Source organism: Balearica regulorum, chromosome 2 (assembly GCF_011004875.1).
Source record: "Balearica regulorum gibbericeps isolate bBalReg1 chromosome 2, bBalReg1.pri, whole genome shotgun sequence".
NCBI classification, from domain to species: Eukaryota; Metazoa; Chordata; class Aves; order Gruiformes; family Gruidae; genus Balearica; species Balearica regulorum.
This window is the reverse complement of record NC_046185.1, coordinates 162,357,873-162,370,964: the sequence shown is the minus strand read 5'-3', so window position 1 is coordinate 162,370,964 and position 13,092 is coordinate 162,357,873.

Sequence of the window (13,092 nt, the reverse complement as noted above, 5' to 3'; positions counted from 1 at the left end):
AAGCCATTCATGCCATGACTTGAAGTGCCTTCCCCAGAGACTAGTCTTGCTCCACTACTGTTTAAGGTTTTGTATAAGTCATTTTGCAGTGATATAGAACATACAGGAGTGAGGAACCTTTTATGGCGTTACAGATGACACAGAAATTTGCAGGCTAGCAAATAAGGAAGATATGGGTTACTCATACTGAGAGATATGGATCGTGTACTTAACTGGTCATGGTTCAGCAGGATGCTTTTAGTCCAGCTAAATTGAATGGAATCCCTCTGGGAGTGAAGAATGCAAGGCTGCGCTTACAGAAAAGCAAGCTCCGTGTTTGAAAGCAGTGTCTTGAAGAATGACTTTGGGGTCATCTTTGATAACCTCTCAAGATGAGCTCTCACTGCAATGCCATGGGGGGTGGGGAGGGAAAGATATAATCTTCAGATCAGTTAAAAAGGTAGGTAATGTCAGCTGGGACAGGGAAAACAGTCTTGGGAGAAGAGCTGTGCTGAGTCCAGACATGTTGGGAGAATAAGCGTGAAGAAGAGGTCAGAGAGACACCCAGAGCTGGACAAGAGTATCTGGAAATCAAAGAAATTCAACCTCAACCTAGGCCTCAGCTTCCTAAGGCTGGAGATAACTGAACATTGGGTTCTCTGGAGAAAGATGGTGGACTGGGCTCTCTCCACACAAGCTGCTGAGCTTTTGCTGTAGCTCATCTTTGAGGAGACTTTATTTAAGGGTGGAGCTAGTGATGAGGTGGCCTCCTGGACTAGTGAGACTCTGTCTGTGATCCCCCATTTTTCCCACTTTTTTTAGGTCTAGCAGCTGATGCTGGTCCACAGTAAGATTAACCCGATGAGCTTCAGGACATCCTGAAGTGTGCCAGGAAGGACTCCTCTACAGGAGCCTTTGGGTTTCATAATGAGAAATGAGTTCATGACTTGCTGGCCTGTGATGCAGGAGGCCACTCAGATGAGCCAATGCTCTCTTACACCAGATGTTCCTGTTGCCCATGTGTGGGTGCAGAGACATGCATACTCATGTGCCCGAATGTGCAGCTATGTGTCCCCGTGATGCTCAGCGCCACTGATGACATCCAGGACTGCACCATGACTCCTCCGTTCACTCAGCCAGACTGATTTTTTTTTCCCCCTCCTGTTCATTTGCCCTTCAAATTCTTTGAAGCACACAATTTATACAAGCGGGAGCTGGTTGCCTTTTGCTTCCCCCGCAAAACAAAAGGAGAAACAGAGAGAGAGGATTGTATATATAAAGAAAAAGCTCCAGAAGAACAACCTTACAGCTGACAGCTCAGACAGGGTCTCCCCCAGGGAAAGGAATGCATTATATTAACCGTGATACACTAAGGAGTCTTGCGCATACATCACTTTCCAAAATGTTTTTAAAAGTTCATTAACTTCCAGTGGAAAGTTGTGGCTGCATCAGTTGCCTTCGAGCCATCTTCACCGACTCTTGGCCCTGGCTGGGGAATACTTTGTTGATTTAGACGGGTCTATTAGAAAGTGTAAGTCTGCTGGGATATATAAAAGGCAAAGCTTCACTCTCCTGAACATTTCCTTAGTGCAGCACTTTAAAAATTGCACGGGAAGCAAGCTTTGAATGCCTTGCTGCTTTTTAACTGCTGGACTTTCAGCTTCAATGTTTCAACTTGGTTAGTAACCTGTAAATGACACCAATAAAAAGGAATCTGAATGGGGAGGGAGGAGAGAAAAAAAAAAAAAAGACAAGATCCATCCAGCATTTCTACTGCTTCTGGGAAATTTGTTTCTAACCAGTAATAAAAACACCTGGCACCCAGTGAGGACCATGTGCTGCAAAACTGGATGTAACCCAGTTATCCAAGGAAAAAGTCTTTTTTTTTTTTTTGGGGGGGGGGGGGGCGAAGGGGGAAAAAGGAGTGTGTCTATGAAATCATATCAGGGAGAATAGTGAGGTGAAATATTTTCAGCATTGTCTCTATCACCTTTTGGAGGTGCTCTCCCAAACCAGTGCTCCTGGAGCTTCAGATGGGGATGGAGCATCTCCTCCTCCCAGGGCCTCGCCATGCTGCCCACGGAGGACCTGGGGATGCAGCCATGGTACAGCACGAGCTGGGTGCTCGGGACCTGCCCTCCTGTACCCTCAGCTCTGGTCCTGCTGCCGTCCGGATGGCTTTTGTGAATGTTGTTCCTGGGGCTGATGGAGGGGGAGTGGAGAAGGTCCTGGGACACACGCCCCTGTGAAACTGGTAACTAGGGTTGGCTGCAGCTTTTGGGGAGACCCCTCTCCCTCCCCCAACAAATATTTACATTTTCTATTTTGTTCCTATTTCTTTCATGACCCCAACCGCCAACATTTCCTCAGATACTGTATTTTACCTTCTTTTTTATCCAATCTGACCGTTCCAACATTAGAAAAAGAGGGGGATTAAAAAAGAGGAAGGACATAGTCAAGCTGCCATCTTTATTTTAAAGCAAGAACAACACAAACTGTTTGCTGAATGTATTTAATGTATTTATCCCTTTTTTTTCCTCCTTCTTCTCAATCAGACCAAATATTGCTTGATGGCCAAAGAGAAACTGCTGTATTTTTCTGGCTCTGACATAAGCTGTGTGCCGTTAAGCCTAATACATATTTATTTAAAATATTAATGCAGATGACTGAGCGCTGCCTGGCTGATAAGTGCGTTCTTTGGAGACTTTTGTGCACATTGTCTTCTGTTGCTCTCCAAGCCTCATTCAGGGGCCTTGTTGGAAGGAGAAATATACTGGAGAGTAAAGGTTTGCTTCCTACCCTATAGGAATTTTTTAATTACCATTTTGACAGAGAACAAGTTTAACTGGCTCTTCAACCACAGACTGTAAGGTCATTGCTATCACAGACCATGAAGAAGATACAAAAATGAGGTAATAAAGTATATGGGCTGTGTATGTCTGGTAATTTAACATTATTTTTGTAACCCTGTGAGTCACCTGTGACTAATTTAAAAATGCTGATGCACTTAGATGAAAGCCACAGTAAACCACCTAAATCAGAGTCTGAGAGCAGTAAACACTGGGGGTGGGGAGGAGGATGGAGACGAGGAGTGGATCCAAGCTTTTATCTGAAAAGATGCAGTCAAGATGTGCCTTCAGCCGGTGGTTCGCAGATCCCAAGAAGCTGCCTGATTTACACAAGCATCCCAATGTGCTGTTCACCCACGGCATGCCTGCACGTGCCCGAGTGCTCTCCCACCAGGGCAGGAGCTGAACCAGGTCAAACCCAGACGGTTTTGGGTAGGCACCAGTCCCCAGGGGTGACAACCAGCCCTGAGGGGTGCAAGTCCTGGGCTCCTGCTCAATGGGGTTCAGGGGTTACTGGGTAGCTGGTCCCAGGGCAGCATCTCTTCAGCTGCTTGCTAAAAATGTTTTATTCCAAATAAATGGAGGGACAGAGGCATAAGGTTCTGCTGTGCTGTGGCTGAGAGATGCTGCCTGCTTCGAGTTTGGAGAATAGTTCTTTCGGTTTCTTTTTTTCCCTCTGCCCTTTGAGAGTGGCAGTTTGTTTGGTTTTCCACAGTCAGTATCATGGGGCTGGAGGTGGAGGAAGCTTTTCTTGCAGGTAGACAATATTTTCAGGCAGGTTCCCGAAGCAGGCAGGCACTGGGGCTGGGGTGCACAGCTAGGCAAAGGTGCTGGCTACAAGTGTACCCGTGTGTCCTCTGTGCCCCTTTGCCATGGGGTCTGAGCTCTCAGCCAGGTTACAGAGTCATTTTGTACTGGTGAAATCGATGCAAATCAGCTCAGCCCCCAAAAGTTGTGTTTGTCCCTGTCACCCCCAGCCCTGTGTTCCCACTCGTTGCCTGGCAGGGACGGACGCACAGCTCAGTCTGGGGTGAGTTGGTTCAGGGAAATGAAGCAGAAGGAAATTATTTGCTTGTTTGGGATGTTTTCTGCGGCTTAGCTCTCCAAACCAGCTACCCGCAGAGGGAGGGCAGGTACATCCAGGAGGGAGGATGGGGATGCCCAGGCAGGCACGGCCAGGGGTTGGGATCCCCGGCAGTGCCGTCGATGAATCATCGATGGTGATGATTCAGGGAGTGTCCCACAACTGAAGAGACCCCTTCCTTCCCCATCCTCTCTACCCCATTCAGGGAGGCAATGACACTTTTTGCATGCTGGTGCTGTGCATTTTGTTTCCATGCAGAACAGGCACCAGAGAGGTTTTTTGGATGTAATACATGAGTAATTTTCTACCCACAAAGCTAAAATTTCCAGAGTAACTCTAATCCAAAGACAAACACTACCCTTAATATCATAATTTTGGGTTGTGAATTAGTACTGGCTCTGAGGAACCCAATTCTGGAGCTCTCTTTGGGGAGGAATGAGGTGAATTCCTGCTGTGGAAAGCAGGCCAGAGAAGGAGAGCAGATGATACATAATCACGGGGGCTGGGGACACTTGAAGGAAACAGCAATGGTCGATAGATATTGATCCCCCTTTTTGGTGCGCTCAGCTGCCGCAGGCTGGAGAAGAAAAGCCTTTTGTTCCTCCTGGGAAGGTGCGAGAGGTGAGTTGTGCTCGGTGGCCCCAGGAACAGATGGGCCAAAGCATTTTTTGTCCTATCTGGCACAGTGGACACTGGTCCAAGGTAGGGAGGAAGGGATGCTCCCATGCTGCACAGTCCCAAACCCACATTTTCTGCTGAAGTCTCAGCAGAGTAACCCAATGCAGCATTATCCAGGCCTCCTGTGGGATTGCACAGCCCCATGGGGCACATGCCACTTGACTTTGAAAGCCAAGTCATTCTGGCTGGTGGTAATGGAGAAGGTCTGCCATGATCTGCTTTGCCCTTCTGGTAAAACTGCTCCAGGCTTCAGAGTGGTTCTGCCCTACCTAGTGAAGGACCCACAACTTTTGGGGTTTTCTGCAGAGGACGGGTACAAGAAGAGAGAGGCACAATGGACTGAAGTGTGACATAGATGCAGAGTTCCTCAGAAAAGATGCTGGTGGATGAGCCTTCAGGACTTATCCAAAAGAACTCTCAGGGCAAGTAGGGACCCATTAGAGGCCAGGTTTGTCCTCCTGGTCTCAGGAGACAAGATGATCACCTGAGTAAAAAATCCTCCCTTATTCACTTCTTCCTTGACGTAGCCATCAGACCCATTGTGCCATCTCCGGACTGGGAATCTGGAAATGCCGGTTTCCCTCCCGTCTCTGACCTGGCCCGTGGTATGATTTGGGTTGAGTCACTGCACCTGTCCTTGCTTCCCTTTCCCTGTGGTGCTTTGTCTTGTTGGATGAGCCTGTGAGCAGTGCTGCCTCTTGTGTGTTTGTTCAACGTGTAGCACAATGAGCCACCGAAGCCCACCGTGACCTCCAGCCCTCACTGCAATCCAGATAATGAGGATTTATTTCAGGCAGTCTTCATACGAAAGGCTTTGGTATCAAGCACTCAAATTCTTAGTTCCCTGGGAATGCAGTGTCTGCCCCCCAAAAAGTTGCAGTATGTCAACATTTGGCTTCACAATGACACAGTGTGGATAAGGTGACTTGGGAACAAGCCTACCTGAATGTCTTTACAGAATAGCAAAGTCTGACATAAGGTGACAGGTCTCAGGGAAAGATTTCAACATTTTTGACATAAAAAAATAACATTTTTCAGCTAAACTCTCAAGATTTACAAATGATGATTTGAAAGGGAGGGGAAAAAAAAGAACAAGTTGTTTGCTTAGACTTGGTGAAAAATAGTAGAATGCCATTGAAAGTCATGTTTTTGAGCCAAAAGTTATGTTTTGACAGAATCCCATATTTCATTAAGAAATATCTCTTGCTTGCAAGACATCGGTTGACCGGCTCTGTTCCTCCCTGAATCCCAACAAGATACTTAGTGCTGTGCAAAAGCAGAGAGAGAGACGGAGACCGTTCCAAGCAGCTTCCTACCATGCAGACTAACTCTTATCTCTCACTTTTGATTTCTTTGCTTTGTAACGTATATTTTGAGAAATGGAGGCAAAGCCTAGAAGCAAAATTGCCCAGTGTGTGACTTTCTGACATATAATCAATTGTCTGCTCACTGACTACGGACTAGCTGTGTTAATATGTCCGTGAAGTCCTTCAATTTATCAGGCAGGGCAGCATCATCTCTGAACCTAGAGCTGGCTGGTAATAATAGAGGGGAGCAAAGTAACTGAAATAGCCACTCTTCCCCGAAGTAACTTATAATTCAGTCTATATTCATGGATTAGCCTGTGCTATGTTTTTCAGCCTCTGGCTAGCTTGCAAACTGTGTGCTGGTTTTTACTCAGGATGTGTGAAAAACAGAGTTTGGTTAGGGAAAATGTTAAGCAGTGTATAGGAATGAGGTGCTGTTAGATAATATTTTTTAGTGGAAATTTTGGAAAAAAAACCTGGCAGAACCTTATGGGTCAAACCCTTTTCTGTTTGCTGGATTGGTGACTGCCTGAATCATCTAAAAACATTTAATTGTCTTATCCTGTGGGTAGCTGTGACACAGGCATCACCCAGTTTTAAAGAAAGACCATGTGGGAATCCTTTTTTATATGATTCAACCACATCTGAGATGCTATCATAGACCTGTCAGGAAAAACCTTCTCAGGGCACAAATTGAGTCCTGAGTTTTAAAATGTTTACCTTTGGGATGCTTGGCACTCGTATGGGAAGCTGGTGAGGAGCTGGGAATAGTCATCTCACCAGGCTGAGATACTACGTGGCTGTGGCAAGAGGATGGCAGTGGCTGAGGTGGCCCAAGACACAAACTTAGCCCATTTTCTTCTCATCTTCGTTCCAAATCTGCTGCAGACCACGGGAAGAATGACTTTGCCCTTTGCAAGTAGCCAAGCTTTCCCTCCTCTTCTGCCCTTTAGCAATGCCAGTCAGAGCATTTCTCTGCCGAGACTTCTATTCTTTGTTCCTTTGTTTTTTCCCCTGCTCGCTCTTTATTTGTGTGCTTCAAGGAGTTTAGCTGGAGAGAGAGTTTCACCAAAGGAGGCGAGCTGAGCAGCCCTCATCTGTGCAAGCTTTCCTGGGTGACAGCCCCCAGTGCAGCTGCAGCTTGGACTAGATTAAAGAAAAATATTATGGGGATTTTTAATTTCCCTGTGTGGAGCTGGGAGATGAAGAGCCACCACAAGAGAAGTTTGCCAGGGGCAGCAAGTAGATGAGAATGTCAAGCCCAGTGAGAAACTACTGAGAAGTACTGGAGCAGCATTTTTATTCGAAAGGAGTTCTCATCTCCAGCACTTGCCGCTCCGGGCGCCGAGCTGGAGTACAAAATGAGATCCCTAGGGTCTTACCAACAGGACAACATCTAAAGAGCCCGGCTCAATTACAATCATACGGCTGTTGTCACTCCCAATCTCCCTGCATTCTCCGTGTGAGGGGAATGACACATGAGGATGGGAGCTCTGCTGCCGGCTGCCCCGCACAGGCTGAAGGTAGGGAAGAGTGTTTCTTGGAGTGATGTTGGGTGTTTCTTGAAGATGCTTCTAATGCGACCCTCTTCCTGCTCAGTTTGCTGTGTTACCCATCATCTTTTGGTGGCTACAGCAAGTACAACAGGTTTTCTCTCCTAGGCCTTGAGTTTGTATCACTTGGCTTTTCACAATGCCTCGAGTCTTCATGCAAAATATTTTTCAAAAGCACTGACATAATACAGATCCTAAATGTCACCTCCCAGCAGGGCTTAGGAGCCTGCATATCATTTCAGGTAGAATTCAAAGGGAATTAGTTAAATCAGGGCCCTTTACAGAAAGGCTGGACATCCCCTCAGTCTCTGCCTGCAGGGATTCCTGCGGTGCTCTAGACCTTCACAGGGGGTGAGCCAACAGGAGCTAAATAGTGCAGGCAGTACCAGCATCCATGGTTTAATGTCTATGAGAGGAAGAAAGTCCATGTGATATATTCCAGTTCTCTATTCTGCACTAAGAGCATCTTCTTGCCCAAGGTACTGTGGAATCACTTCCTAGCATACATCCCAGAAGTATCCCCAGGTGACCAAGCTCAAAGTAGAACAGAAGAAAAATGGCAGACAGTTTTGACAAGACTTTTCAACTCATAGTTTCTTCTAATTGTTCAGTGAAAAAAATAGTTTTCAAAGTTTAAATAAATACGTATATTTAGTGTCCATATGAACACATATGTTTGCTGATTTCAACCAAATTTGGCAGGAGGAAAGGTGACCCACAGCCTCCTAAATGTCCTGAGGAAAAGGAAGGCTGAACTAAGGAACCCACATGGGCAAGGCTCCTAATACATGCTTCAAAGTGGGAACAAGGCTCACCTTTTCAAAACCCCATCTTTCAAGCTTACCTCCCTCTCCTACACTGAAATCCTGGGACACAGATGTAAAGGAAGCCAGGTTTCCTCAATTTCTTCTTCCTGCCAAACATTCGGGGAGTGTCTGGCTAACACTTGGGATTTTAGAAACTAAAAACAAGCTGAAGGCTCAACCCCCTGTTGCACATCAAAATGCCAGAGTGCTTTGGTGCTGCTCAGTCCTTCTCATTGCGCTGGTTAACTTGAATTAGCTTGTTCGAGTATGATGCCTTTTATCTGGTTGTCACATGCATGCTTAATGTGAACAACAGCAAGAAGAATAGCAGAAGAATAAAGGCCTTTGATGGGGATTTATGAAGGTCACGTGTCTTAATTTTGCAGGGGTGGAAGTGTGCACTCAGAGGGTCCATGGGAAAGTGTGCTTGGCAGGCACCATAAGTACAGAGACATGGAGGAAACAGAGGGGAGAAGAGGCAGGTCCTGAGGGGACACAAGATGGAGCCAGATGCACCTTCACTGAGTGGTCTCTCCCCTTCTGGGCCAGTGGATCTTTAGGATTTCTCCCTAAAGCAGCAAAGAGTCTGAGAGCTGGAAGTGCGTGGATAAGCCCATGGTCGAAGTATCAGGTTGCTACCAAGGTTTGGTGTCACAGGTGCCTCGAGGAGCCATTTCAGACACTCCATCATGGGCTGGTTACTGGGTGCTGGGCTGACACAAAGCTTTTGGATGGCTGACAAGAGCTTTTGGAACAAGTGAGACCAGCTCCATCAGCACTGTGGGGTTCCCAACAGGCAGAGTGACCCCAGCCAGCACAGACATGTTGCATCTGTTACACTTATCCAGAGAGACTTCAAACACAAACAAGATTAGTATTTCCCTGCAAAACCCAGTCCTGTGGGGTCTGTTCGCTGGAGATGGTGGAACTGTGAGAACCACAGCAGATGACCATGGGGAGACTTCACTGCTAAATAAATCTGGTATCTCTTCCTCGAGATGTTGGGACCGGAGGTGTGATGAGTCAATGCTTCTTCAAGGCCTGGAAACAGGGTGGTCAAAACGTACCTTGGGATTTATAGACAGGCAGCGGGTGGGTACAGTGGATGGAGGGAGACGTTCAGTGAAGAATACGTCCAGGTTGTCTGTTCCTGCAGGGGAGAAGAGGCCACAGCCAAAGATACTGTGGGTCTCCTTTACTTTACCAGTCCTGTCAGCAAGTTTTTTACTGTGCTGACTGCTCTTTTCCCTTGAGAAAGCTCCAGCCCCAGCACCCAGGAGGAGGAGAGTACACCACCAAGGGGAACACTGAATTGTTTAGGATGGGGACTGGAAATGGCCATGCCTGCTGCTTAAAGAAGAGAGGCTGATGATCTGACCCCTGCCAGTAACACGTAGTTGGACATGCCAAACTCCTTCAGTTCATAGCAGGCAGCTACTTGCTGAGTCTTGCACCAACTCATGTGCAAGGAGGCCCCTTCTTCTCCTTCCCTCCCTCTCCCCCTTGGCCCTGCTGCTCTCTTCCGCCCTTGCTGAGGTCACAGAGACATTTCCTCCAGATCAGTCTCCCATCGGACCTTCTCCAGGTCTGCAAAATCTACAGTAAATATCAGGTCCTTCTGTCACAGGAGGAAAGTGTCGGTGATGAGTGATGGAATACACATGTGAAAGACTATGGGGCAGACACTGGGTAACACAGGGGTTTTGGACTCTCTTTTTGGATGGTCTCCTTCCCATCCCTGTATCTTGTTATCTCCATGGTAAGTTGTGCTCCTTCCCAGCACTGCAGGATACTCAAAACAAAACTATGATTTTCCTGTTCTCTACCCATCGAAGGACTGCGGTGCACACATATCCTTACAGCAAAGAGTGCCCTATTGAAGGCTGCTTGGCTCCAGCCTTAAAGCAATTTAGCAATCTGCCATCTTAAACTGTCTAATGACAACTCTTCAAGCAATTGGAAAATTGCGGCCTTCAGTAAACTCTCCAGCTGAGTGAGCTGGTTTGTGTCTCCTCCACTCTCAGCAGGGCTTGGCACTCGCAGTGAAAGTCAGGCTGCTCTCTGTGTGCTTGGCATGGCATTAATGCAAAGGCAGGACGCAAAGGGTGGGTTGAAGACTGTCCAAGGCTACATCTATACTATTAAATAAAATGGGACAGGGCTTGCTCCCTGGCACAAGCAGCAGCTGGCAGAGCTTACATGTTCATGCATAGCTCTCCTCCTCTTTGGTGCAGGGTGGCTGCATCCAAACCACCCATTAAGGATGTGTCCTTGGCTCAAGCATCAGCCTGAACTTGGGCTCATGGCAAGAGCTCAATGGCCAGAGCTTGGCCAGGGACTGTGCTCCCAATGACCTGACCTGGCTGATTGCAGGACATGTTGGGGACATTCCTCAGTTTACCTAGTTTGATAATATTTAGGTATCCCTAGTTTGATAATATTTAGGTATCCAGTGATAGTGCTGGCTATCACATTTATAGCCTTGGCTCTCCATTGTTTTCCTGGAGGAGTGGGCAAAGCAGTGTGTGATGGGCTAGCACCTACTAGCGTTTGCTGTCCAGCATGTATAGAGGCTCCAGCTGGGATGCTGAGGACGTACAAATGCATAGGCGGGATCTATCCAGCCCCATCATAACTTTGATATCAAACTGGGTAGAAAAGGTAGAAAAAGAAAAAAAGGCCGAGGTACTCCATGATACAGGTGGGGAAATGAGGTCTGGAGGGACCCATCAATTCCTGGAAATGCTGGAGGAGAGTGATCATAAGGAGCTGTGCTGTGATGTTTTGCTAAGAGCTGGATGCTGGCTAAGGAGAGATGGGGCAGGCAAGGCTGGGGTTATCTCATCTCTAATGAAGCTGTCAGGGAAGCAGCAATCAGAGTACACTCACTTCCTAAAAGTAGGCTAAATCTGGCTGAAGAGATTACATTTTTTGACACATTCAAACCTGCCTGGGAATCTGACAGCATTATTCTTGCCCGAGGGGAAAAAAATGGATAAAAGACATGGTATATTATGTGTAAGGCGAGGGCAATATGGATTTTATGGGAAGAGAGGCAGTGTGAGAGTGAGGCTTCATCCCACGACCACAAGGAAGGCACCTGCTCTGCTCAGCTCACCCACCACACTCTGTCTCATTGCATGCTTGGGCAGACCCTAATGGATCCCCTTCCCGCACCACCTTGGTCATGCAGAAATTCATCCTTACCATCGACACTGGAAGCAAATTTCCAGGTCTCCATGGGTGTCCTGTCCTTCCTGCAGCTGGGTGGGGCTACCATTGGAGAAGGGGAGCTGGAAGGGTGGGAAGTCTCACACCCTGGTGGGGGAAACTGGGATGTAGAGCTACGATGAGAGTGGATGGGTGGTAGCGTGTCTGTGTTGGCAGCTGGCTTTGCTGCAGACAGTGGTGATAAACTCAGCAGAGCTCTGTGCAAGAAGAGAAGAGAGGGAAGAGCATCAGGGATGTTGACTGACAGTGGATTGGCATGCTTACAGAACCCAGCCAAAGTGCTTTGGCCAAAGCACTGAACTAGTATACATCAGGACGGGTTTCTTGTTCCTGGGTCAAATAAGGGCAGAGGAAACTCAGAGACCCATGTTCACCTCTGGTTCTCCAATAGCAACTCGTGCCTGGTAGGAACTGTAGAAGTCTTGTCTTACCAAAGCACATGGGAGCAGCCCCGCTGCATCTTGGGACTGTGATGGGGAGAAGTATGGGAGATAAAGCCAGCACGTGGGGCTGTCTGCCAGCAGTCTGCTGAAGGGATGTCATGCCAGAGGACATCTGTGGTGCCAGCTGCACCAGCACATATGTGCTCAGCCAGCTTGGGACCCTGCTGGGGGACCACAGCATCCCCTTCTCTGCATGGGGCATGACAGCCAGGTCAAAGCCTGAACCCAAGGAGGGTTTTGGCTCCAGCTCTGCCCGCTGTGGCTTGGATTCTGCAAGGCAAACTGAAGAATTCCTAACTTGATGCTGGAGCCAAAAGATCCTGCAATTTGGGAAGCAATTTGACTGCAAAGCCCGAGTCGAGTGTTATCATCCCAGCCAGCTCCAGGGATGAGCAGAAACTGGAGCTCGGCCGAGGCCAGTGAGACCAGCATTGGGCTGACTGTGCATCTCTGCAACACTTGGAGCTCTGGCTTTTATCTGTATTTCTTTACGGCTTAACGTGTTTGCACTAGGGCTCCGCAGATAACAATCTATTAACAGTAAAGTGAATTAGATCACTGCCTGGTTATTTCACTGAGCTGAGGCCAAACTGCTCTTGCCCATTCACAAAATTTGTGTTACTTTATTCTCTCTGTGCACAAAAGCATGTCACTCTAATTAACTCCCATAATTGCCCAAGCAACTCCAAAACATTTGCGAGGCAGGAGGAGAGCTATAACCTCATTAGAGCATGTTATCGTAAGAGATCAGACACTGGCAGGGGTTTGTTGTGACGAGCCGTCCACAGATGTTTTCTTTTGAAACTACAGAAGGGGAAGAGGACTCTGAAGCCAGCGATGGGAAGCCTTGATATAACCCTCTACGGTAGCAAGGACCGTAAGCAAGTGCACAGGGTCGCGCCCTGCTCTTCGCTCGGTCTGCAAGGGGCCGGAGCGAGGAAGCATGGAGGGAGCTGTGGGGATGCAGCATGCAGCTTAACCCCCTAAAATGGTCCATTCCTCACCAAATCTCAGCATCAGGAGCACATTTTTTGAATGCAAGTAAACGTGTGCCAAAGCAAACAGATTTTGGGGCAGCAGATAAGCCGCCAGCGGAGGGTGAGTGGAGCGGGCTGGCGGGCAGCAGGCGGGGTGGGATTGGGGTGTGATGGAACCTGGATTT